Below are 8,473 nucleotides of genomic sequence, written 5' to 3'. Positions count from 1 at the left end.
CTAGGGGCCCACCCTCAGGGAGCCTATTTTACTATATGTTAAACAAAAATAAAAACTCAGGTTGATTTATCCAGAATGATAGAATTGAAGTAACACAAGTTCTGTTTCTTTATAAGTATTGTGCTTGTACTTTTTTTTTTTGAGACAGGGTCTCACCATGTAGTTCAGGCTGGTTTTAAATTCACTATGTAGCCCAGGCTGGCCTTGAACTCACAGCAATCCTCCTGCCTCAGCCTCTTGAATGCTGGGATTGCAGGCTGTTTATATTTAATACATTTTTTGAAAGCAGAGCTATGTGGTACCATAGATCAAAGACACAAACTGTATCTAAAATGAACTTGTACAATGATTCTGCACCATTAAAATTTACTTTCAAAACAATTGCATGTAGCTGAATTTGTGTGTGATGGGAAAGAACATCTTATCATTGACATTATTTAGAATTGCAAGTACACGATGACAATAAAAAATGTCTGATTTTTAGTTAGTTTTTTTTTTTCCTTTGTTTTGCAGCTATCCACAGTAATGCATCCTTGATGGCCTGCACTAGGGTAAACAGATCTCCCTCTTTGGTTTGGCCTAAGAGTTCTAGTTGCTCCACATTACTTGGTAGTGTGTATTTTTCTTTCTTTTTTTATGTTTTTCTTTTTAATTCTTTTTTAATTTTAGCTTTTCTATTGGTATATAGTAATGTTTCATTGTAATTTAATTTAATTTGCTTAGTGATCAGTGATGATGAGAATCTTTTTAGATGTTGATTGTCTATCTGTATACACTCTTTGGTGAAATGCTTAAGTCTTCTGACCATTTTAAAGTTGGATTCTCTTCTTTGTTGAGTTTTGAATGTTACTTACACTTATGCGTATGAATGCTGTGTTGGATGTGATTCACAGTTTTATTTCCCAATCTGAGATTGGTTTTTTTTTCATTTTAACAGTGTCTGTCAGAGATGAAGTCTCAAATTTTTATAAGATTTAGTTTGTCAATTTTCTCTTTTATGGATCATGACTTTGGTGTCATACCTAAAAACTCTTTGCTTAACCTCAGGTCAGAAATTTTTTTCTTTGTTTTCATCTAAAAGTTTTATATTTAGATTTATAGTTAATCTTGAATAGATTTTTGTATAAGGTGTTAAGTTTAAGTCAAAGTTCATCTATACATGGGTGCCCAATTATTTCAATACCTTTTGTTCAAAAATGATTCTTTTTCCATTGAATTGCATTCATACCCCTGTCAAGGTCAACTGAAACACTTCTGTTATGTCACCTTGTGCTACCCTGCAGCAAGAAGGCCATCACAACTTCAGACAAGATCGGGCACATTCAGGGTGGTATGGCCGTGGACCCACCATAACTTCAAACTTAGGTTAGAACCGTGAACCTGAATAAACCTCTTCTCTTTGTAACTTTAAAAAGAGTCAATTTGCCATATTTATGTAGGTCTATTCTAGACTTTCTATCCTATTCCACTGTTTTATGTGTTTATCCATTCACCAATATCACATTGCCTTTCTTACCCGGGCCTTATCATTAACCCTTAAAATAAGTCATTCTTCCAACTTTATTCTTTTCAAAATCGTTTTGTTTTTCTGGTTCTTTTGTCTTCCAACATACATTTCAGAATCATCTTGCCAATATTACCAGAAAACCTTCTGTGGTTTTGACTGAAAGCTGTGGTCTGTACATTAATTAGGGAATAAATAACATCAGAACAATAGTGAATCTTCAGGTCCATGAACATGGTATGTCTTCCATTTATTTAGGCTATATTTTCTTCTCTGATAAACATTTTATAGTTTTCAACATATAGAGACTGTACATATTTTGCTAACGGTATACCATTTTTAAAAGCTTATTAAATTTTTTTTTATATTTTTGTTTTAATTGCTCAATGCTAGTATCCTGCTATCTTGCTAAACACACCTCATAGTTTTAGGAGCATTTTTACAAATTCCTTAGAAATTTGTACATAGATAATTATGTTATCTGGGAATATTGATAATTTGTATATCTTTTGTTTCTTTTTATTGTTTTATTTCATTGGCTGGGAATTCCAGTATGATGTTCAATAGAGATGGTGAGAGTGATCTTCTTTGCTTTTATAAAATTCTCACAGCTGGGTGTGGTGGTACATGCCTATAATCTCAGGAGGCTGGGGCAGGAGGATTGCTGAGTTTGAGGCCAGCCTGGGCTACATAGTGAGTTCAAGGCCAACCTGAACTACAGAGAGAGACCCTGTCTCAAAAAAAAAAAATACCAAAAAAACTTTCACAGCTTCTTGCACATGAATGCTTATTTAGACATTGGAGGAAACCAATGAAGAAAGAGGGCAGTGAGAGTCCTTTCATTGTGCCCTCATATTTAATTGATATTTTGGCCATGTTTAGAATTATATACTGAAAAAAATTTTTCCAAAAAACTAAAAGTATTTCTTGATTTTTCCCTGGTATCCAGTTTGCTCTTGAGAATCTGCAGCTGTTCTTCTCCTTGTTCATCTGTAGATGGTCTATTTCCTTTCTTCAGAGACTTCCTGTCTTCCTTTTTGTCCTCAGTGTTTTTGAAATTTCCTGATAAAGTGTTTAGTGTGGATTTTGTTTTCTTCTTTTCTTTTCTTTTCTTTTTTGGTGGGGGGAGGTACCAGGAATCAAACTTAGGACCTTCTGCTTGCCAGGCAGGTGCTTGTGCTGTTGAGCTATATCCCCGACTCATTTTTTCTGATAATACATGACTTGCCCTTTCAATCTAGGAAAGTTCTTGTATAATCTCTTTGATAGTTTTGTCTTTACTTCTGTATTTGCCAGTCTTTTGGGAATTCTTACTAAAATAATTTCTAAGTCTTTCATGTATTGTCTCTATTTCTTTATGTTTTATGATCTGAGGTTATTTTATCAACTTGATCATCTAATCCTTTTGTTGAAGTTTTAGTTTCTCTATACATAGTTTAAATTCAAAAGCTCTTTTTTGCTTTCTAGTTTTTCTTTCATACAGTCCTATTCTTACTGCATCTTCTTATGTCCTTTTAATTAATTAATTTATTTTTTTGAGATAGTGTCTTGCTGTGATGCCCAGGTTGGCCTCAAACTTGTGATCGTCTCACATCAGTTTCCCAAGTAACTGGTGGGTTAAAAAAAATTGTTACATTCCCATACCGTTTTTGCTTTCTGTTCATTCATTTTTCAATTTGGGAGGGGTGCTTTTTCAAGATGGAAATCTTCCTTAAATGCCTGGCGATCCTGGTTACCTATATCTATGTGGGTGGAAGGCTCTAAAATGTAAATTAGAATCCTTATATATAAGCAGGGCTTGCATATTGATACATTTATACTTTAGGGAATCCGATGAGCAATTGATAATTCATTGGAGGAACTCCAAGTGCCAATATATGGTGGAGGAGGGGAGCTTTCTAAAAAAATAACTTGTTTTTCTGCTATCACTTAGCTGCTATAGTTTTTCACTGAGGTGAGGAAAAGGGTGAAACTCAGTCCTCTTTTATTTATTTTTTTTTATTTTAAAGAGTAAAAGAAGGACAGCATAGCAATAGGGGGATTCACTGAATTACAGACAAAGTGGTAGGACATTATCAATGGTTGTTATTTTACCTATTGGTATCTTCAAGATAGTTTCTCAGGAAAACAGATAGACAAATAATAGTGAGTTACAGACAAAAATGGCAGGAAATTATCAATGGGTTTTATTGTTGTTGTACTGTATCTTGGTTTCTCCAAAGTGGTCTCTAGGGAAAACAAATAGAGCTATACATGAGTGATCAATCAAATAATCATTGACTATTCTCAATGGTTGTTGTTGAAAACACATAGTAGCACACATACATCCCTTTACGAAATAGCATAGGAACAATAGAAACATTACAGAGTTATGGAGAGATTGGTAGGAAATCATCAATGGCTGGTGCAATACATGTTGGCAGCCTCAAAGTGGCGTCTCAGGAAAACAAAGATATGCAAGAAAGATCCAACAAGTAGTTCCAGCCCAAGGGTTGTGAAAAATAGTGGATTACCTCCTCATCAGTGACTCCCCTCACTGAGGTGTGACGGCTGGAAGAAAGGCCAGGAATGAAAGAAGAACCGAGAGACCAGCACCAGTGTCCTGCAACACCAGTCCTCTTTTAGTCAGTGGAATTCCTATGTATACCGTTCTGTCATTTCTACTGCCTGCCTTTAGTTTGTGACCCTTAACGTTACAAGAACTTTTCTAACCAAGAGACAATTTGAATTGTTTTCAAGGTTCTTTTCTTTGAGCCCACAGTGTTCATTCCTCCTGTCAGGTGCTTTATGACAAGACAGATGTTTTACTGCTACACACTGATATCAAGCTTGATATTCAATATCTTGATGGGGGTAGAACTATGGAAGAATCCAGATTTTTGACCACTTGTCCAGTGCTAATCCCACCACACCACAAATTATCTCTGAGTTCCTCCACAAAAAGTCTTTCTTTTCGTTTTTTCTGTTGTTGTTGTTTTTTTCTGGTACCGGGAATCAAACTCACGACCTTGCGCTTGCCAGGCAGGTGCTGTGCCGCTGAGCTAAATCCCCAGCCCCTCATAAAAAGTCTTTCTTCAAGAATCAGTGGGTGCTATGCCTTCTACCCCTTCCGCCTGTCAATTGCTGGGAAACACATATGTGGCTGCAGAGAAAAAATAGGATGGAGCCCCAGTAGGAGGGAGGGTGAATGAAAACCAACAAATATGGCTGACACATTTTGCACTCAGATCTGGGCCATGAGGAAGAAGGATCCAGGATACAAGTGAGGAAGTCTTGGGCTGAAAGTGACCAAGTCACTTTTGGGGAGGAGAGATTGAAACTTGTCCTTGTCCTTTCTACCCTGACTAAGGCTGCTCTTAAAAGACTTAGAGAAATGTAAGTCTGTCATCATAATCAGAGAGGCAATCTCTAGAAGATAAGGCAGGACAAGGAGATAGGAGAGACCTAACCAAGGATGTTGTGTAAGCTTCGTGTATTTGTAAAATAGCCTTGAGGTTCAAATTGGAATAAACTGAGGTCATAGGTGAAGGAAAAGAATCCAGGGCAATTGCCCAAGGAAACTGCACTGTTTATTTCTTGTTAACTTCCATTTTCTACACAATGGGGTCACACTAAAAACAGAAAAAGGAGGAAGGGAAAACCAACACAACACACACCCAGAAAGGAGATTCTGGAGAGGAAGACGGGTGTGAGTTCAACCGTCAGGAAGTCCAGGCAACATCTCTTAGAGGAATGCTTACCAGCCCTGAATGTTACCGTTTTTGTTTCAGATTAAATAATTTCTACTGATTTATATTTGGGTTCATGGGTTCTTCCTTTATCAACAATCTCCTTTCTGTTATTAAACTGCATCCACGAATTTTTAGTTTCCATTATTGTGTTTTTCTGTTTTCAAATTTCCTTTTTTTTGTAACTTTCATTTTTTAAAATGAGAACTGCGATCTTTCCATACATTTCAAAGGCATTCACTTTTACCTCATAAAACATAATTATAATAGCTACTGCTAAGTCTGTCGTTTGTTTTGTTTTGTTGAGATGGAATTACTCTATATAGCTGTATTTGCAGCTGCTCCTCTTTGGTACTCAGCCTCCCAGAGTGCTGGGAATGCAGGTGTGTGCCACTACACCCAGCTTACTGCTAAGTCTGATAATTTCAACATCAGCATCTCAAGGTTGATGTTTGTCGGTTGTCTTTTGCCTAGCAAGTTGTTGGAGTTTTGTTTTTTATGTTAAATAATTTTAGATTGAGTCCTGGAAATATAGTATGAGACTTTGAGTTCTGTCCTGTAGAGAATGCTAATTTTGTTTGTGTGTTTTTGCTGTCCATTGGGCCTTTCAAGTCCCCATTCTCCTCGTGTGAGGTGTGGTTCAAATGCCAGAGTGCTTTTCAAAGCCTTTGCAGCGCTGATCAAGTTTGAGCCGTGTGGGTGCCACCTAGGGGCCGGACTGGGACCCGGATAGTGGTCTGTACCAGCGATCCCAAACATTTTTGGCACCAGGACTTGTTTTATGGGAGGCTATTTTTCCATGGATCTGGCAAGGGTGGGAGTGTGGCTTTGGGATGACTCAAGTGCGTTATATTTGTTATGAACTTTATTTATACTATTATTTTTTGCACTGTACTATATCATGAAATAATTATGCATTCCACCATAATGCAGAATCAGTGAGAGGCATGAGCTTGTTTTCTTCCAACTATATGGTCCTGTATGAGAGTGACAGGAGACAGAGACACCTAAAGCGTGTTGTTTATGTCTAGTCTACTTTGTAATCTCAGTGCGGCCTGCCACCAGATGCAGCTTGATTATCCCCTACCACTCCCTGATAGGGTTTTGATAGGCATCTGCAAGCAACTGATTTATCACGGTGTCTATGCAATCAAACCTTTCTGCTCAGCGGTAGCATCACTCCCTGAGCTGCACCTCGGATCATCAGACATCAGATTCTCCTAGGGAACATGCTACCTAGATCCTTCGTGTGCACTTCACTGTAGGTTCCTGCTCCAGTGAGAATCTAGGGCCACTGCTGATCTAATAGGAAGCAGATCTCACGCAAATGATGGGGAGTGGTTCTAAATACAGATGAAGCTTTGGTTGTTTGTCCACTGTTCACCTCCTGCTGTGCAGCACAATTCTAACGAGGGGATGGGGATCCCTCAGCTATACCATACCTCCTCAGTTCCCAAGGCTTTTCTTACGATTCTTCAAGTCAGTTTTATTCAAGCATCCATTTCTCCAGATTCCTTTTTTCTGTGATTTTTTTGATGTGGTCTGGCTACTGGAACCTCTTTTCCTGGTGTTCTGTCTACAAAGCCAAGGTATTAGCTTCTCTGAGCTGCCACAAATTTCCCATTCCTGGCACTGGGTTGGGACCTAGTGGTGAAAGTAAAGAGAAAGAAAAATATCATGTGGATCCCCTTCTCCTCTCCTACGTATAAGCCAGTAGCTGTGGAAGGATGACAGAAGTCAAGGAACTAACTGCCTTATCAGTTATTATTCAAGTTTTGACTTCTCTCTCCAAGTTGCCTGCTGTTCTATACTTTCCAGAGTCCTCATATTTTACTTTAGACTAGTTTAGGGTTTGTTTTTGAGCAGGGGGAGTTTGCCGTTATTGTTTGAAACAAGTGGTAGAAACTGGATAGTTCTAGAAAACTGAGATAATGGTTTTGTTTGGTGGACATGCTTTTCCAATGTGATCTTATTGTCCTTGTGTTCTAGGTGTTTGGGCTGCATAGCAAAGTATCTTTGATGAGTAATGTACAACCTAAATTTGATATCTATAGCACTGTATGCTGAGAACTTCAAGATAAATGTGCCAGAAAATTTTGGTGTCCAGTTATTGTTGAGGAGGCTTGGTCATAGGGCTGAATCTGGGCCCCAACTACCTGGATTCATCTGCCTGCCCACCACTGAGAATAAGAAAGTCTTGTTAAAAAAATTTTTAAATGAGTTTATTCACAATTTGGACAAATTGAAAGGACAGCTAGTCCACCCCCCTCAAGCACACAAAAGTACTCCAATTTATAGAAAGGGTGGAACAAAAACAAGGAAGTCTGAATATGTAGCCAAGCTTTACTGTACCGAAAGGCTCAGGAATGTTGAATCCTGCTTAGTATCAGGGCTAAGAGTGGTTCTAGCCCTTGTGGAAGGAATAAAGGGGTTTAATTATGCTCACAGTTTTTGTTTTTGTTTTTCTTCTGGTACCAGGAATCAAACTCATGACCTTGCACTTGCCAGGCAGTCACTGTGCCACTGAGCTAAATCCCCAGCCCAGGGTTTAATTATGAAAGGTGGTTTCTCTCTCGCCCTTCTGCATTCTCCCGTATAAGGATGCATTAAGGTGGCCCTCACTAGCTACTGGTGCCTTGATGTTAGACTCCCTGTCCTCTAGAACTATGAGAAATAAATTTCTGTTCTTTATAAATTACCTAGCTTCAGGTATTCTGTTATAGTAGTGTCATGGTTTAGAACTAAAATGTATCCCAAAAGTCTCACGTTCGTTCAGAGGTGGGGCAGGGTCGAAAGGGGCAGGTCACTGGTAGCATAATGTAGAAGGATGTACTCTGGTTCCCAGGCCCTCCCTTCTCTCTCTGCTTCCTGGACACCATGTCTTGAACAGCTTTCCTCCACCGCGCTGTTTCTGCCTCAGAACCAGCCAACCGTAGACTGAATCTGCTGAAACTGTGAGCCAAGATAAACCTTTCTTCCTTTAAGCTGTAGATGTTAAACAGTTTGTTCCAGTGACCCAAAGGAGACTAATACAGAAAATTGGTCCCAAGAGTGGTGTCACTGTGGTGACTAAACTTGACCATGTGGCTCACAGGAGAAGTTTGGAAAGGTTTGGAGACACAGAGTACAGAAAGGCTGGAATACTCTAAGCAGACTTTGATAGGATATCGGTAGACCAGAATGCTGATAGGAACGTGGACAGTAAAAGCCAGGTTCAGGAGGTTTCAGTTGGGGACAAGGA

This window comes from Chinchilla lanigera, unplaced genomic scaffold (assembly GCF_000276665.1).
Source record: "Chinchilla lanigera isolate Chin_1 unplaced genomic scaffold, ChiLan1.0 scaffold00050, whole genome shotgun sequence".
NCBI lineage: Eukaryota > Metazoa > Chordata > Mammalia > Rodentia > Chinchillidae > Chinchilla > Chinchilla lanigera.
Note: the sequence above shows the minus strand (reverse complement) of the source record.